The sequence below is a fragment of the Manacus candei genome, unplaced genomic scaffold (genome assembly GCF_025592945.1).
Source record: "Manacus candei isolate 608988 ecotype Guabito, Panama unplaced genomic scaffold, ASM2559294v1 h1tg000093l, whole genome shotgun sequence".
Classification (NCBI taxonomy): Eukaryota; Metazoa; Chordata; class Aves; order Passeriformes; family Pipridae; genus Manacus; species Manacus candei.
Window position 1 is genome coordinate 2246659 of NW_026138141.1, and position 18645 is coordinate 2265303.

Sequence of the window (18645 nt, forward strand, 5' to 3'; positions counted from 1 at the left end):
TTCTAGCGAGATATCTTTGTGAAATATACAAATTTAAAGGAAATTTTTGTTCAAATTAAAAGAAATATAGTTTGCTTTGTATGATTTGTTTTATGTAAAGATTTCCAAGGAGGTTTGTTATTAACCCAAACCCCAAAGACAAACATTTTGCGGATGAAAAGCTATCTTACCTCTACTTTTGAAACAGAGACTGCTGATACAGAAATCTCCTTTTGCACGGGCAAGGTGCCCCTCTTCTGCAGACATATCTGGGGAGCTACTTTAGCAATGCATTGACTGAAATTCAGGACTTCCAGGACTACTCAACAGGGTAAATGCTTTGCTCCCCTGAAAGAGTCCTTTTCCATGAAGTCAGCTTTCTGGGGGCAGGTGGTGGGAAAAGGGTACATGCTTTTACCCTAGAAGTTAAATAATATAAACAGAATAATTTACTCTTTCTGCCACTGTTTTAAAACTGTTGCAAGGGATCAGTTTCAGAGGCCTATAATTTAAGCAATATAGTTATGGAAAGACATGAAATGTATTGAAGCTGATGGTTGTAAAAGAACAAACTTGAAATCCCATATTGTGAACCCCATTCTCATCAAATAACTAGGTGGGAGAAAGGTATTTTAACAAAAGCAAGATAAGGGATTTTTGGGGTCCTATCCATTATGACCCTGTTCAAGGTATCATACTTATTTTACTGAACCTATTTGTTCTTCCTGTACTTTTCTGAATTTTCTGTATTTAACACAGTACAAAATTGATCTTTCCGTTAAAATTTTAAACTTGATTAAAATCTGTGGAGGAAGATTATTCTCACAGAATCTCCCATGTGAAAAGGAAGGTTAAAGGGTCATAACTAGACATTGCCAACTAATATATATAAGTAAAATTATTGAAAAGGCCAGGAAAATTCTTTCCATTGAGCCATTGATATAAATATTTGAAATGTAGCAATGGCACCTCTAACCATAGTTAAATGGTTATTAGTACCAGTTTTACCATTTTAACTATATTTTTGTGAATGTTCCAGACAAGATTTATGTTCTTATATCCTCCCTAGTTAGCATTATGTCTGTAACTTTATGCGAAATTCATGTCTGACAAAGCAGGATTCTTTGATAGTCTGTACTGTACTACAAATGAAATTGAAAAGATGGAGTGAGAGGCAATGTATCCTACATGATTTCAATACAAAGAAGTATTTCCAGAAAACAGGAACCTGTGGGAGGAGGGGAAGCTTCTCCTTCCCCTTCCCCTTTGCTTTCCTCTTCCCTCCCCCTTCCCATTCCTCTTCTACTCCCCTTCCTCTTCTCCTTCCCCTTCCTTCTTCCTTCTTCACTTTCCATATCTTTCCTCACCATTTCGTAGTTTTCTGGTTTAAACTTGTGTTGAAGCACTAATATGGTTTACTCATTTGCAGCTGTCCTCTGTATGTGAAGGTTAAAATGAATCTATGCGCTTTAACTGTCTGATGTAAAGTCATAAATCTTGGCTAAATCGGGTTTGCAAAGTGAATGAGACATTGTTTGAGATGCTGGAGATGAAGGCACCCTAGATATGCCAAAAACTGCATAACTATCACCACTTAGCTCTGGCTGAATTCTGATGACCATATTCATAGAGGGATGTTTTGAGAACACATGTATACTGTTCCTAATTCCACTGTTGGTGATTTTGTGTTATGATTCCAATGGATAGAGATGTCATGTCATTTATTCTGTGTTTAGACAGCATGTCACTAAAATCCCAGTAGACACAGAAGCTTAGCAGTAAACTCCCAGTAGACACAGAAGCTTAGCAGTAAACTCCCAGTAACCACAGCTTAGCATCCATTCTTGTTTGCATGATATGTTATAAAAGGCAAGTTTTGTTGAATTGAACAGTGACAGAAAACTGATAAAAACCTTACAGACTAGGAATTAGATTCACCCATAAGATGTTTCTACTGGGATTATATCAGCTTTTCTGTCATCCCCGAATTCTTCTGTACTAAGATACTATGATATTCAAGACTTTTCCAGTGATCTGAGTAATCAGTTTTCAAATATGTCTACCATTATTGGTCAGAATTCAGAAATTCATATTATCTTGCTTATCAGTTATGTCCACGTTGTTACCTTCAAGAAGGATCTTTGAGGGTTACGTGCTATGGTGGTTTCATATCTCCTAAAATTCTTCACTTATCTGAAGTCCACTGTGAAATATAATTGATAACACTTGAAGCGTCTTCTGGTGAAGAAATACTCTAAGCTGGGAAAAAACAATGTAGCACTACATTTCTCAAGCAGCAAGGCAAATTTCTGTCAGTCAAGGTAGTTGAGTTTGACAGGAAGCATCAGGCAGGGTTGCTCTGCAGCAGGAGCAGAGCCAAGGGCAACTACAACACAGGGCAGGGCAGGTCATGGCAGCAAGTGAACCTGATGAGTGAAGTACCCCTTCAAGGGAACAGGATGACCAGGCCAGGGCCAGCCAGGATTCTTATTGTAACCAAGTGGTCAAGCCAGGCACATGGGTCACGATCTGGATCAGCACAACATGTCACAAGGTTCTGGCGCAGCTGCAAGGGCTCCTGCACAAGGTGGGGGAGTGGGGGCATTATTCATAGCTGTTTCTCACAGTTGTAACCCAGGTCCAGGCAGCCTTGTCATGTCAAGGATGGCCTTGAGTGCAGGTAGTAAAACCCTTATGGCCCCTATGTCTGTATGTGCATGTACACTAAGGGAGGTGCAGGATCCTGACAATAATTGTTAACTTTATCCCAGTAATGAATTAACCACATAATTGTCATTATCACTGAGCAAGAATTAAAACTTGTTTCAAGGACGAGACTGACTTCCACCATTTCTTGAGAATAAAATTGAGGATTTTATAGCCTTCTAAAACTGAACAACATCTTGCAGTAGTATCAGCTGGAGATCTACAGGGAAAGGGAGAAGGTAATTCTTAGAGTGATCTTGATATGTTTAATTGATATAGTAATGCCACATTGAGTTTTGAGTCATGAAAAGTACCTGCCTGTCCTTACACCACTGTTGTAGCTCATGATCTCTTTATCCCTTCTTCCCTTCCAGTCTTGCTGTTACTATCCATCTATTGTCTTTTTACCCATTCTTCTCCTGTAGTCCTCTCTGTCCTCTCCTTCTTTGGATTTCTTTCTTTTTGCCGGTCCTAAATTATAAATTTTAAAGTCATCATTCATACCACCTTTCTTCTTTCACCTTTACAACAGTTGAAGCTTTATAATTGTAATATTATTCCAGGGGAAAAAAGTAGTGCTGGAGAGTTCAGAGACAGGATCTGCTGCTTGCAGATGGGTCTATCTTTGCACTGTGTTCACACTCAGTGAATATTAGCCAAACATGGTGTTGGAAACTGCAACGATAATGGTCAACTTCTGCTAGAATTCTGTGTGGAGCAACAGCTCACCATCACTAACACTATCTTTTAGCAGAAGGATAGTCTGAAGACAACCTGGATGCACTCCAGATCTAAGCATTGGCACCTCATCGATTATGTCTTGGTGCGATGGAGAGATGTCCACGATGTCCACCACACCCGCGTGATGCCCAGTGCAGAATGCCAAACAGACCATCGGCTTGTGTGCTGTAAACTCAACTTCAATCTCACATTCAAACCTAAAAGTGGCAGTATCCCAAGGAGAAGACTCCAAATTAACAATCTCCAATCAACCACAGTAAGAGACAGATTCCAGGCAAACCTTCAAACTAGGCTCGAAAACCATTTCACAGATTCTGCAGATTCCTCTCCTGAAACAATTTGGCACCATATTAAAAACAAAATCCTACAATCCTCCAAAGAATCCTTAGGGTTCTCTCTCAAGAAGAACAAGGACTGGTTTGATGAAAACAATCAAGAAATCCAGGACTTGCTGAGGAAGAAGAGAACAGCCCACCAAGCACACCTCGCACTGCCATCCTGTCACGCAAGAAAAACAGCCTTTTGTCTTGCGTGCAGCAAACTCCAACAGAAACTCCGTGACATCCAGAACAAGTGGTGGATCGATCTAGCTGAAAAAACTCAACTATGTGTAGATACAGGTGACCACAAAGGATCCTATGAGGCCCTGAAAACAACATATGGGCCTACATACCAGGTACAAAGCCCTCTACTCAACGCTGATGGTCAAACGCTTCTGACAGAAAAAACCTCCATTCTGAATCGATGATCTGAACACTTTCAGACTCTTTTCAGTACCAACCGTGTAGTCCAAGACTCAGTAATTCAGTCCATCACACAACAACCAGTAAAGTATGAATTGGATACTGCCCCCAATTTGGGAGAAACCCTCAAGGCCATACAGCAGGTGAAAATCGGCAAGGCAACTGGGGTTGATGGAATTCCACCTGAAGTCTGGAAACATGGGGGCCTTGCACTCCATGCTAAATTTCACGAGTTTGTGGTACGCTGTTGGGAACTCGGCGAACTACCATCAGACCTTCGTGATGCAGTCATCATCACCTTGTAAAAGAAGAAAGGTACCAAATCAGACTGCTCAAATTACCATGGTATTACCTACTCTCCATTGCTGGCAAAATCCTGGCAAGAATACTCTTGAACAGACTAATACCCAATATAGCAGAAGGAATTCTACCTGAAAGTCAGTGTGGTTTCAGAGCCAACAGGAGTACCACAGACATGGTATTTGTTCTCAGACAACTGCAAGAGAAGTGTAGGGAACAGAACAAAGGTGTCTACGTAACCTTTGTTGACCTCACCAAGGCTTTCGATACTGTGAGCAGAAAAGGTCTATGGCAGATTTTGGAATGCTTAGATTGTCCCCCCCAAGTTCCTTAAAATGATCATCTCACTCCATGAGGAGCAGCACGGCCAAGTCAGATATGGCAACACCCTTTCTGAGCCCTTTCTAATAAAGAATGGCGTGAAACAAGGCTACGTTCTTGCTCCAACCCTATTCACAGTCTTTTTCAGCATGATGCTCCAAAGGGCCACAGCAGACACTGATGATCAGGATGGTATCTACATTCGATACCATACTGATGGAAGCCTTTTCAACCTAAGGTGACTGAAGGCCCACACCAAGACCTTAAACCATCTTGTCCGGGAGCTGCTTTATGCTGATGACACCACCCTTGCTGCCCACACAGAAGCAGCTCTGCAGCGTTTAACATCCTGCTTTGCAAATGCTGCTGAGCTCTTTGGGCTGGAAGTCAGTTTAAGGAAGACAGAAGTTCTCCATCAACCTGCACTTCAGGAAGTACCCCATCATCCCCATATCACCATTGGCCAATCAGAGCTCAGATCAGTCCAGCAGTTTGATTACCTAGGTAGCCTCATCTCCTCGGATGGTAAGATTGACGGAGGGATAGACAACAGGTTAGCAAAGGCATATAGTGCTTTTGGAAAACTCCACAAAAGAGTATGGCATAATAAACACTTGAAGAAAAGTACCAAGATCAGTGTTTACAGAGCTACTGTCTTATATGGATCTGAATCTTGGGTCATCTACCGCCACCACCTGCGTCTCCTAGAACGCTTCCATCAACGCCGCCTCCATTCAATCCTAAACATCCACTGGTCAGATTATGTGACCAATACATCTGTTCTTGAACAAGGAATAATTACAAGTATTGGGGCCATGTTGCTGAGAACACAGCTGTGCTGGGCAGGGCACATCTCCAGGATAAAGGACCACCGCCTCTCTAAGATCGTGCTCTATGGTGAACTTGCCACTGGCTGCCGCATGAGAGGAGTCCCGAAGAAAAGATACAAGGACTCCCTGAAACAACATCTCAGCCTTGGCCATATTGACCACCATAACTGGTCTACTCTGGTCTCCAATTGGGAGGCCTGGAGATACACCATCTTTATGCTGCTGATGCTTTTGAGGAAGCATGCAGGATCACCCTTGAGGAGAAAAGGCAACGCAGAAAGAATCGTGCCTTGCATAATATACCACCTAAGGAGTCTTTCTGCTGTGCCTTTTGCAACCGGACATGCCTGTCTCGTATTGGCCTTTTTAGCCATCAACGCGCTTGCAACAAATGTGGGTAAAGCCCTCCCAAATCCTAGTTTGTGAAACCTAGCCGTGATGTTCACACTCAGAATTTTCTTTGTTGCTCTAGGGAATAAAACCCAAACAAAAACTACAAAACAAACAAAAAAACCCAAACCCAAACCAAAAACAACAACAGCAAAAAAAGACAAACAAACAAAAACCAAACAAACAAAAAAAACAAAAAAACCACCCCCCCCAACAAACAAACAGAAACACAAAAAAACCCCCAACAGCTCCTGAATCTCCATTTTTCTCGCACACCTTAGTTAACCTTGAATTCAGTTTGGGCTTACATCACATCTTCAGTACTAACAGGAATAGGTGAGTATATTCAGAACACTTTGGACACATCAGTACTATGTCAAGGCTACTAGCTCGCCACATTTTCTTCCTTCACCCAGCACTAGAATGAACACAGGGTTAGAGCTGATGGGTAGGAGTGAAGTGGAATGACTCGGTCAAAGCAATGCTGTAAGTCTACATGCCTACATCCTTCATTGCAATGAACTTGTTTGCAGGTGTGAAAGAAGTGTTTGGTTTAAAACCCATTTTCTTTACAAAGCACTTGTTTGTAAAGAGCTGCTTCTCTTTACTTTGCATCACAGTGATAAGTCTTGTCCCTAGTAACATCACTCACTATACAGTCACCATCTTATATCCACCCCATCCATTAGAGGAAATCCTGCTGGATAAAAGAAATAAAGCTGTTCAAGGAATAGATTTACTGTAGACCAGGGCAATGAATTAAGAAGTCTCCAAACTCCCTAGTGTATTCTATATTTCCTGGCCATTTAGCACATCTCTTAGAAAACAAACAAGAAAGATAACTTTCCTCACCCCAACTAGTAGAGGTAAATTAAATCTAAAATAAAAATAGGATGCATAAATTCTTTATGCTGATGCAACATCTCTGTTCTGAATTTTTTATCTTTTCTTTTTACTGTCTCCTAGCAAGAGAATGCTTCATTGAGAGTAGTTTACGATTGTTGTGCTTTCCCTGAATTTTTGTGCATGTCGAAAGAAGTACTATGATAAAATTCCAGAGATACAGGTTCAGTTCCAGACACTTTGATGGACTTCTTATGTGACCTTGTACAAAATGACATGATGATAGATTTGATACAGTACTCAGAATTCATTATTAAAGTTAGATTTTATAAGGTTTGGTTTACACTTTTGAAATATAGAATAAGGAAAGAGTAATTTTCCACTTCCTTGAGTGTGGAACTACTCTGAAAACCAGGCCATACATTTTACAGAGCAAGCCATTAGAGACTAATATCTTTGAGTGCTACCAGCACAGAACCTGGTCTCTTAGAAATCTGGCCTTGGCCTTTAGTGGCAAGGAGCCACCTATCATTTTGTGCCTCAACTTGGTACTCACAAAATGAGCTTCCATTTCACTTTCCATCTCCCTCTGTTTTTTTTTAGGAGTCTGTGAGAATCTGTTTTCAGTTAAATGCATGGACTGTGTGTACTGCAATTCTTTCAGCTGTTGCTGTTAGAGCCATCTTTAGTATCAATAATCAAGAAATTAGAAATCTATGATTCTAAAAGAAATTGAATAGTACATATAATTAGCTATCAAATGTACAAATATCCTGCTCTAGTTAATCATACTACATTTGTGAATACTTTAACCTGACAGAAAAAGTAGAGTAATACAAGAGGTTTCCACCTCTTCTAAAATATTCCTTTTAGAAACAGTAAATACATTTTTCATTGTCAAAGATGCCTTGACTTTTAAAATGTATTGAAATTTAAAGAGGTCTGGGTAAATTAATATTTACATTTTTCTTTAAATACAAACTTAAATTTCTACTTCGTTTATTTCTATTAACTGCTGTATGTGATTACTTTAGTGAGTGAATTAGTAAGGTTGTCCAAAATGTGTTTATGTTTCATTTGATTTTGCAAAACACTCATGAAAAATTAATTTCAAAATGGAAACCATCAGTATCCACATTACAAAATTTCCTTGAGGATCTAGATTTTAATTATTGGATTTTTTCAAGACAAAAAACTATCTTGCAAGTGAACCTCATACAGAAGCAAAGTCAGTAAATACCATGCTCTGAGCTGACTCTGATGTCATACTTGAAAGCCCTTGAAGTCAAGATTTTTGCAGAATTGTTTGACTCAGACTGGTTGTCATGGTTTGAGATCGCCCCAAAATCCAATTTCCTAGCTCCATTCCCCCTCCCACATCTCAACCTAATGTGAGATGGGTTTTTCCAGACAAAACACACCAGACTCAAAGTGGGGGAAAGGGAATATATTACAATGACTGTACAAATAAATACCATATCACATTATACACATGATCACAAACTATCTCTACCATGACATATGTATTTACAGTGGACCAGATCTCTTCTCCCCTCCAAATAAAAGTCCAGGAGAGAAAGAAGGACAGATCCCTTCCAGTCCTTAAGCAGCAGCATCTTCTGAGGCAGCAGTCTGTCTGTCTTCTCCACATGCAGCAGCTGACAGCTGGCTTTCTGCCAGCATCCACGAGGGAGGTATTCAAGCCTCTCTCGGCCCCATCGCCTCCAACCGAGGGGTCTTCCGTGGGCTTCGTAACCCCAGACAAGGTCGTATCACCACGTCATATCACGAAGACACAGGGGGGTCTTCGTGACGGTCTGGTATCTCTTGCAAGGCCTCTGTGCCCTGCCTCTCAGGCTGCCACCGTGGCAGCAGTGCAAGGGGGGGGAGCCAAGGTCAACTCCCCCCGCATTCCTCTGGCCGTCCCGGTCCAGCTCCAGGACGCTCTGAGCTTCTCAGCTCCTCTCACTCTCTGGTGCTGCATGTCCAAAACTGCTCTCCAAAGTAGGAGTCCATGTCCCTCTTCTCCAAGAGGGGTCTCAAGGGAGTTTTAGGGGATCTGGTACAGTCTTACCCCAAACTCTGTCTCTCAGGTTGCTGGCTCTCTTTCTCCTCGGCTCTCTTTCCAGGAGTCTTCTCTGCGGTGCTGCATGTTGTTTCTGCTGCTCCCCTGGTTCAGGTTCTTATCTCTGGCTCTCTGCCACCGTTTCTCTGGTCAGTGCCGGCTGCTGCTCTGCGCCCATGGAGAAAACATCTCCCGGCATAACTACAGGCACCTAGCCCAGCTTTATGCTGTTCCAGGTCCCCGCAGCCCCCCAGCCAGGGGCTGGGAGGGCCCAGAGGGCCCGAGGGGCTCAGAGCCCCTTCCTCGTGGCTCTACAACATGGCCACCTCTCCTCAACAACCAAACCCACAACTCATCTCTTCCGGTGAGCTTGTGGGATGTTGACATTTTTGCAGGAGCGCCCATTGGGCAGAACTTCAAAACTTCCAGGGGTTTGCACCCCTTGGGGTCTACCACTTTTCTTAGCCTCTGGGGGAAAACAAAGTCCAAACCAGTACACTGGTAAATCCCTAGAATTTTGTAGTTATGTGATGCACCTTGTACTTTATCTCTTATGTTACATTGTTCAAATCATGGGGTTTTCAGTACAATAGCTTCTGACAGAAAGTAAAGTTTGAATTGACTCCTCACTTCATTGCATACATATTTATTTTATTTACTGACATGTTAATTCACTTGAATGTGAGGGGGTTTAAAGACTTTAAGTACAGTAATGTTGAGGTCTAGCACTGGAAATAGCAACTTAGAACATCCTATGTCTGGATAATTCATCCAATTCACTTTTCTTTTTTAAATTTCATAATACTCTGTTAGTCTGTTGTGCTTCCCCTTCAAGTTCCTTTAGGTAGATATTGGTATAGTTGAAAATACAATTCTGAGTCAGCTGTATGTGGATATATTTCTTGATTCAATACATAATGGTGAACTGCAGTAGTGAATCTCGTACCTAAATGAACTTTGATTTGTGTAAAATGATATACTTAGCAACAGTTATGTTGCTGTGGTGGCTTTGGACAAACCACCAGAGAGTTAGAACCCACACCAGTCACTCCCCTTTTATTTTTTTTCTTCCTTCATGCCCTCCAATAATGAAGGGGCAATACGGAGAAATATAAGTAAAAATAACAATTTACTGAAGGAAATAGCAGCAACTACAAAGACACAGAGGAAAATGGTTTAAACCAACAAAGGCAAATAAAATATTGCCTGGTGCCCTAGGACAAAAACAAAAAAAACCAAACCAAAATGGTGGCTGTTACCAAGCTGGACCACACAGTTTGGGAGAACAAGGAAAATAATGTGGCAAATGAGTTTCCAGAGTTTAACACCCTTCACCAGTCAGAAAACAATGGAGAATAGGATCAAAGCAAAATCTGGAAAACTATTTTGTCCAAAATTTAGTATGCTGCCAAAATGCCGGCTCCAGTGGTGGCAGCAGTGGCACCAGTCCCGGTGGCAGTGGTGGCAGTGGTCTCAGTGGGTGCTGTGGCTTGCGGTGGCAAAGCGACGACTCCGGGGTTGCAGGAAGTCTCTGCAAGGCAGAGTATTGCAAAACAGCTCTGAAGAAGCTTGTGGCAGCAGCGAGTTATTGAGGAGCCATGCTCCAGGAACATGCCTTTGCCAGGACAGCTTCTCCTCTCTCTCACTGGGCAAACAACAATGGCTTCTACTTCTACCTCCAAAAGGGGGCTTGTCCCTTCCATTTGGTAACTCAGGCAAGGAAAATACAGTTACTCCTGCTGTGCTTAAAGAAACAGTCCATCAAAAATTATAAAATGGGATAGAATACATAACTGGTCACAGCCACCTAACACTAAACCCTGCCTCCTTTTGCTATAACTAAGACAGTTGCATCGAACATTTTAAATTTTTTTGAAAAAAATATTTTCACAAAGCAAGAAAAAATTCAAAGGAGAAGATATTTAGTGATAATAGCTAGCAAAATAGAGAATTGATTTAAAAATACTTTAAAAATAGTTTAAAGAAAGTCACAAAATCAACTAAAAGTGTTTTGAAGAATTTTCTTCAAAAGTGACATAATTTTCTCCTTATGTCTCTTTACACTTTACCCAAATAAATGTTTCACACTCTTAATTTGTAGTGTTGCTCCCACACATCAAATAGATAAGTCATGTATTACTAAATTTATGTTTTTATCATTGACCCTTGAATAACTGATGTTTGAACTGGACAACTTTAACTTTTTTTTAAACCTCATCTAATATGGCCTTTTCAGAGGCACTGTTTGCTGGGTGAAAAACTGGCTGGTCCAGTGAGCAGTGGTGGATGGAACTAAATTCAATTGGCAGCTGGTCACTAGAGATATTCTCCAGGGCTCAGTATCATGGTCTGTCCTGTTCAACACCTCTATCAATGACCTGAATGAGGGGATTGAGTGTATCCTCAGTAAGTTGCCACGTTGGGTGGGAGTATTGATCCGCTGGAACGTAGGAAGGCCTTATAGACAAATCTTGACGGGCTAGATTGATGGGCTTCCAACAACTTCATGAGGTTCAACAGGGTCCTGCACTTGGGTCACAACCACCCTACGCAGCCCTACAGGCTTGGGACAGAGTGGCTTGAGAGCTTCTGAGCAGAAACTGAACTGGACTTGCTAGTGCTGGTTGACAGCCAGCTGGGTATGAGGCAGCAGTGTGCCCAGGTGGCTGAGAAGGCAGTGGCATCTTGGCCTGTCTCAGCAATAGTGTGTCCAGCAGAACTGGGAAGTGATTGCCCCTCTGTAGTCAGTACTGGTGAGGCCACACCTTAGGTAATGTGTTCATTTTTGGGGCTCCTCACTAAAAGAAAAACATTGAGGTGCTGGAGCGAGTCCAGAAAAGGGCAATGGAGCTGGTGAAGGGTCTAGAAAATATGTTCCATGAGGAGCAGATGAAGGAGTTGGGATTGTTTCATCTGGAGAAAAGGAGGTTCGGAGGGACCTCATTAATTACCTGAAAGAAGGTTTTAGTGAGGTGGGGGTCAGAATTTTGCTATGTGTTAAGTGAAAGAATAAGAGGAAATGGTCTGAAGCTGTGCCAGGGGAAATTCAGATTAGATATTAGAAAACAGAAGTTTCACTGAGAAAGTGCTTACTCATTGGAATAAGTTCTCTAGAGAAGTGATGGCGTCACCATCTCTGGATACGTTCAAGAGGCATCTGGACATAGTACCTGGAGATATGTTGGTGCTAGTTTGATGGTTGTACTAGATTATCTTAAAGGTATCTTCCAATCTTGATGATTCTGTGAATGTTCTGCAACTAATTTAGTGTGTAACTGTGGTCTTTTCTGATGAACAAAAAGTTTAAGAGACAGAAAGTGACAATGTACTTGACTTAATTCATTTTTTTTTAACTTAGTGTTACAGAAAAAAGTAGTTCTTCCTGCCAAAGAAAATAGCTGATGTTTAGAGCTTGGTTAGTGTTCAGAATCATACAGACACAAAGGAAGAGACTTGTGAAAATTGGGGGAAGAAACAGAAGATTCAGTTCCTTTCTCTGAGGATATTTTAACTTCATCACAGTAAAGATCTCTAGTCATTACAGTATATGGGTCTCTGAGGTAGGGTGTTCCCAATTACATCCATTCACATTCTGTTTCACTTTGAATGAATAATTAAATTGTGAACTAGGGAATAGAATCTGGCTATCCCTGCTCCCAGATGAGAGTCCAAACCTCTAGGCTGGAGAATACTTCTTCCCTTTTCATGACCACAAATATTTGTGTAAAGTGTAAAGTGACATAAGGAGAAAATTAAGACATCCAATCCTATTGCAAGGCTTTGGGATACTTCCCAGGGAGATAGGGGAAATCAGAGACAGTAACTAAGCCCTTCTTTAGCACCATTGAGCTGGTAAGATATATATTGAATAGTGTTAGACTGACAATTTCTATTGATGAAAAGCTCTGGTGGTGATTGTACACAATGATATCTTCTCTGGATTTTTGCCTTTTCACTACCTGTTATAAATCATTTAGTAATCAGTAAGAGTTCACATAATAAAAAACATTTAAAATAGTTTGCTGAATGAGAAATTATTCCTTGAATACCATGATCTTGTCATTATAGTCCTTCATGAGTTCTCTTGTTCCTTTTTGGGTCTGCACAGAGTTGTCTTTCACTTTTCTCGGGGCTCTTGATGTTCACAAACCCGATTGATTAAAGCTTTTTTTTCTAGCTGCCTTTTTAGATACATGTCAGTGTTACAGTTTTAGTAGATGAAGACTTGTTTTTTCACTCAGATGTCATTTATTCTCTCATTTGTTGACAGATACATATTTAACATTATCAGTATGAGAATAAAATAAATAAACCAACCAGACCCCCCTTTCTGCAGGTATATTTTATGTCCTCTAATGACCCTTTACGTTTACTACTTTCATGGGTGATAATAATACTTTGCAAAATGTATTTTGTTCCACAGACAAAAGATGCATCAGCAAAAGTAAAGAGTTTTCTCATATGAGTTCATTAGACTGAGAATGAAAACTGAGTTGGAAAAGTGAAATATCTAGGCTGTGAAATAAATTGTAAATTTTACTTCAGTTAAAAATTCGGTGTCAAAAAAGATCACTGGAAATAAGCTTTTTCTTATGTAATCTACATGAAGTATTTGGTTTCCATGGCCAGGTTTTGAAAGAGGTGGCTTCTGTAAGAAGCTAGTATAATCTTCCTTCCTGTTTGGTGGAGTCAATGCCAGCTGGCTCCAGGATGGATCTGCTGCTGGTCAAGACTGAGCCAATCAGGAGCGATAATAATGTCTCATCAGTGATAACATATTTAAGAAAGAAAAAAAACTATGATGAAAATTGCAGCCAGAGAAGAGCAGAGTGAGAACATGTGAACTACTCCGTAGACACTAAGGTCAGCGGAGAGGGGAGGCGAAGACGTGCTCCAGGCTGAGGTTCCCCTGCAGCCCATGGTGGAGCAGCTGTCCCCCTGCAGCCTATGGACGACCATCAGGGTGCAGAGACCTACCTGCAGCCAGTGGAGGAGACCTATGCCAGAGCAGCTGGATGCCTGAAGGAGGCTGTGACTCTGTGGGAGGCTCATGCTGGAGCAGGGTCCTGACAGGGACCTACTGGCCCATGGAGAAAGGAGCCCACACCGGAGGAGGTTTTCCTTGTAGGACTTGTGGCCCTGTGGGGGACCCACACTGGAGCACCCTGTGCCTGAAATACACTGCACCCTGTGGAAAAATGACCCACACGGCAGCAGTTCATGCAGTCAGTCATGAGAACTGACTCACACCAGAGAGGTTCGTGAAGGACTGTCCTTCATGGGAGGGACCCCACAGGGAGCAGGGGAAGGACTCCTCTTCCTGAGCAATAGCAGAACAACAACTGACTGTAACCCCCATTCCCACCTCCTTGTGCCATTGGGGGGGAGGAGGTAGAACTTCAGAAGAAGGAGGGATGTGGGGAAGGGGTTTTTAAGATTTATTTTACTTGTCATTATCCTACTCTGATTTTGTCAATAATAAATTTAATTAATATCCCCACTTTGAGTCTGTTTTGCCTGTGGCAGTGATTGGTAACTGATCTCTCCTGGTTCTTATCTCAACTCATGGATTTTACTTCATATTTTCTCTCCCCTGTCCAGTTGAAGAAGGGAGTGAGAGATCAGCTTTGCTGGATACGTGGTGTCCGGCCAAGGTCAACCAACTATATTGGTGTACTAAGTCTGTGGCTGGAAGCATTTGATAAAATATTTTTCACCCTCAGTTACAAACCACATGTTAGATTACAAGAAGAGCTTTCTGTCCTTCTCTTAGAGAAACTCCGTTCAGGCAGTGTGAATGGAATTCCAGTGCTCATTGAACCTCTTTTGAAAGGGAAACTTTTAGTTAGTAATAGGACTTAGGGCTTTTTTTTCTCACTGAGGATGTATAACAATTAAAATACATCTAGTAAAGGAATAATCTAGTTAAATAAATAAATAAACCATAGTTCAGAGTTGTGTCTTTAAGAGATCATTATTGACTCTTATACTGTGTCAGATGTTAACTATTTGTACAGAAATAAACACCTCTTTACTTTTTTGATATGAATAAAAGGTGGAGGCCACAGTGTTTTAAATAATTCATAATAAAATCTAAAAAAAAATAATAATTATTATTTCATTAATTCTATGAAATTCAATCTTTCAGAGCATTGCAGTATAGAAGAGATTAAAGGGAGAGGATGGTAATTGTTCCAAAGAATAAAAGAACTACAAACAGCATGCTCATGGAGTGTATTTTTACACCTGAGAAAGAGGATAGGAAAAAGTGCCAAAAACTTATTTGTGGTATAGGGGGGGGTTATTTTTATTTTTTTATCTGTGTCAAGCAGATTGTTAACCAAGAGTCATTTTCCAGATGGTTTCTGTAGTCTATAAAAGAGACTGTTTTCCCCCCTCAGCTTTGTAGTTCCAAAACCCCAGAGTAATCCATTCCTTCCAAAGAAATATTCCTTTCAAATGACTGATGAATAGAGGCATCCATCTAAGTAATTGACAATCGGACATTTTAACAGAAGCAATGCATAAAGTAGCATTATAGAAGAGCTGACCAGTTCAGTAGTTTGTGCCACTAGTGATAATTAGATGTTATAGCTCAGTGGTGTGCTGAATTGCTCGACTCCAAAAGGTATTTCACCAGTACAATAATTCCAGACACGTATCTCTCATGTGTCCAAATCATTGTCTGCACTTGTCCCTCCAGAAAGGAGTAGTACCAGAAATAAACTAGGGAAGAGCCAATAGAATAAACTCAAGAGATTAGGAGTGATTTGCATTTCAGGTGGATTGACAGAAACAAATTTTTCTAAATTCTTGCTACTTGCAGAGCTCTTCTCAAAAATGTGGGGAGAATGGTCTTGTCTGTTCTTTCAGCATGATTTTTCTTGAAATGTGGTATATATACTAAACCATAAACTGACTGTATATTTATGTCTGTTGGATGAAATTTTTCATGTAGCTTGTGAAGAAAGAATAATTTTGAGTGTGAGCTACCTAACCATGTCAGTTAAAAAACTAAGATTGTAAGAGCTAATCATACAGTCTCTATCTGACCAAGAGTGAACATTCAGATGATTTTCCATCAGATATGCAAATTAACCCATTGTCTTATTCCCTTTAATTTTTTTTTCACAGTATGGACTTATGAGGATAACAGCAATAATGAAAATACTGATTTTTTATAAAAGTGATTTCTGTGTTTCTATATTTGCATTGTGAATTATTTTATGCAGATTTAGAGTAATCGTTGAAACACCTCCTATTACCATAATCTATGTAATTGCACAGGCTGTTAAAACACCAAAGCCATTTATGTCCCATATAAGATTGGCAGATTCCACAAAAACTCAGTTGCTTCTAGAGCAAGAAACAGTAGCTTCAAAGTATAAAAAGGTAATATAACTTGCTTGGGAGTTAGAGTGGTAACAGATTTTGTTTTGGACTAAAGAAAAGATTTTGTAAGAAACTGTTCAATTTTTCTGAGTTATTTCATGATTTATTTATTGTGCAACATTGAAATAGTGAGGTACAATTTTTTACGGAGGATGATTCAGGAGTTTGTGAAAAATAACTTAGCTTTCTGTAGATTTTTTTATTACCTTTCAGAAATCACTGTCTTTCATGGCCATGAATTTTTTCTCTGATTATTCAGGGAGATTGTGCAATACTTGTGGTTCAAGAACCATAGGGGTTGGAAAGGACCCTTAAAGTTTAAAGTTTAAAGTTGTAAACCCCCTTGCCATGGACAGAGACATCTTTCACTAGACCAGGTTGCTCAAGGCCCCATCCAACCTGGTCTTGAACACTCCCAGCTTCTCAGGGAACCTGTTCCAATGTCTCACCACCTTACTATAAAAAAAGTCTTCCTTATAGCTGACCTAAATCAACTCTTTAATTTTAAAATCATTCCCACTATTCCTGTCACTACAGGGGCTGGTAAAAAGCCACTCCCCATCTTTCTTGTAAGCTTCCTTTTTACGTTGGAAGGCCACAGAGCCTTTGTATAGTCAAAGTTTGAACAACCTCAAATCTCTCAGCCTTTCTTCACAGGAGAGTTGTTCTAGCTGCTTTCAAAGCCCTCATCTGGTCCCCCTCTCACAGGTCCCTGTTTTTTTGGTGCTGAGCACCCCAGAGCTGGATGTTGAAGTGCAGGTGGGGTCTCACTAGTGCAGAGAAGAGAACCATCTCCCTTGACCCTCTAGCCACACTTTTTTGCTGGAGTCTAGGATATGTTTAATTTTCTGAACTGCAAGTACTTCTCCATAGGGCTGCTCACAATCCATTCATACCCCAGTCTGTCCTGATACTGAGGATTGTCTCAACCCACAAGCAGGACTTTTTACTTGACCTTATTCAATTATCAAGTTGTTGACTCACTTCTCAAGTCTGTCAAGGTCCTTCTACACATCATCCCTTCCCTCTAATACATCAACTGCAGCTCAGCTTGGTATAACCCATGGACTTGTTTGGAATGTAAGTACTGCCTATGTCATTAATAAAGACATTGAACAGCATTGGCCTTAATGTAGACCCCTGAGGGACACCATGTGTCACTGATCTCCACTTGGACATTGAGACATAGACTGCAACTCTTCAGATACAGCCATCCAGTCTATTCCTTACACACCTAACAGTTCATCCGTCGAAGCCATATCTCTCCAATTTAGTGACAAAATATGTGTGGCTTCAAAAGCCTTACAGAAGTGCAGACAGACGACAGCAGTAAGTCTTTCCTTATTCACCATCTCCATCATTCTCCACAGAAGGCCAGCAGCTTAGTCAGACATGTTTTACCCTTGGCGAACCCATGTTGTCGGTTCCTCATCACACATCTGTTTTCCATGTGCCTTGCCTTGCTTCTGGCGGGGTCTGTTCCATGATGCTACCAGTCATGGAGGTGAGGTTGACTAATTAGTAGTTCCCACAGTCCACTTTTATACCCTTTTTCAAGGCACTGGGAACTTTTCTGATTGCCATGACTTGTCAAATACAATGGAATGTTCTTCTTCAGTAGAATTTTCTAAATTTCTGATATTCCTTCTGGCTGTCAGTATTGGAAATCTAAAGGTAATTCTGTACTGGTTCTTCACAGGAAGGGAACCGGTCAGTGTAACTGGACGACAGAGTGCTCCTCATGTACAAGCTTAGTCCTATGGCAGTAGGTAGCTGTGTAAATGCTGTACACTGTAAGCCTGTACTTCATCTCCCTGCAAAGCAGCTGCACAGTCATAGGAATAGGTGGATTGTAAAACTATTTTTTTTCCATTTCTTTGTTGAAGTATGGATAGACAAAGCCAACAGGACTAAGACGAACAACTTACTGTTGAAATTAGGATTTCAATGATTCAGGAAAAGATTTACCTTGTCTTTTTAGTTGACTGAGGCAAGTGAATAGTCATCTGAATCACATTTTTTTTCCTGTTTTCTCATTTGGATGACCCACTAGCAAGTGAAGAGGTAAAAACCAGATTTGTTGGTACAGTTGTATCTTCTTGCAAATATGCAACATCAATAGAGGCTAAAAAAATATTTTAAAAGAAGGTCAGAAAAGTTTCAGTTTCTCAGAACTCAAAATATGTTGTGAATGTTACTTTTCCATTTTTCAGCATATTCTTCTCCTTAATAGGCCCCTTTGGAATAGCTTAGATCTCCAGGTTAAAAGTTTCATAGAAATGTAGGATTTTAGCTTATTTTTTTCAGGAACTTCAGTTCAAGGTTCAGTTAGACT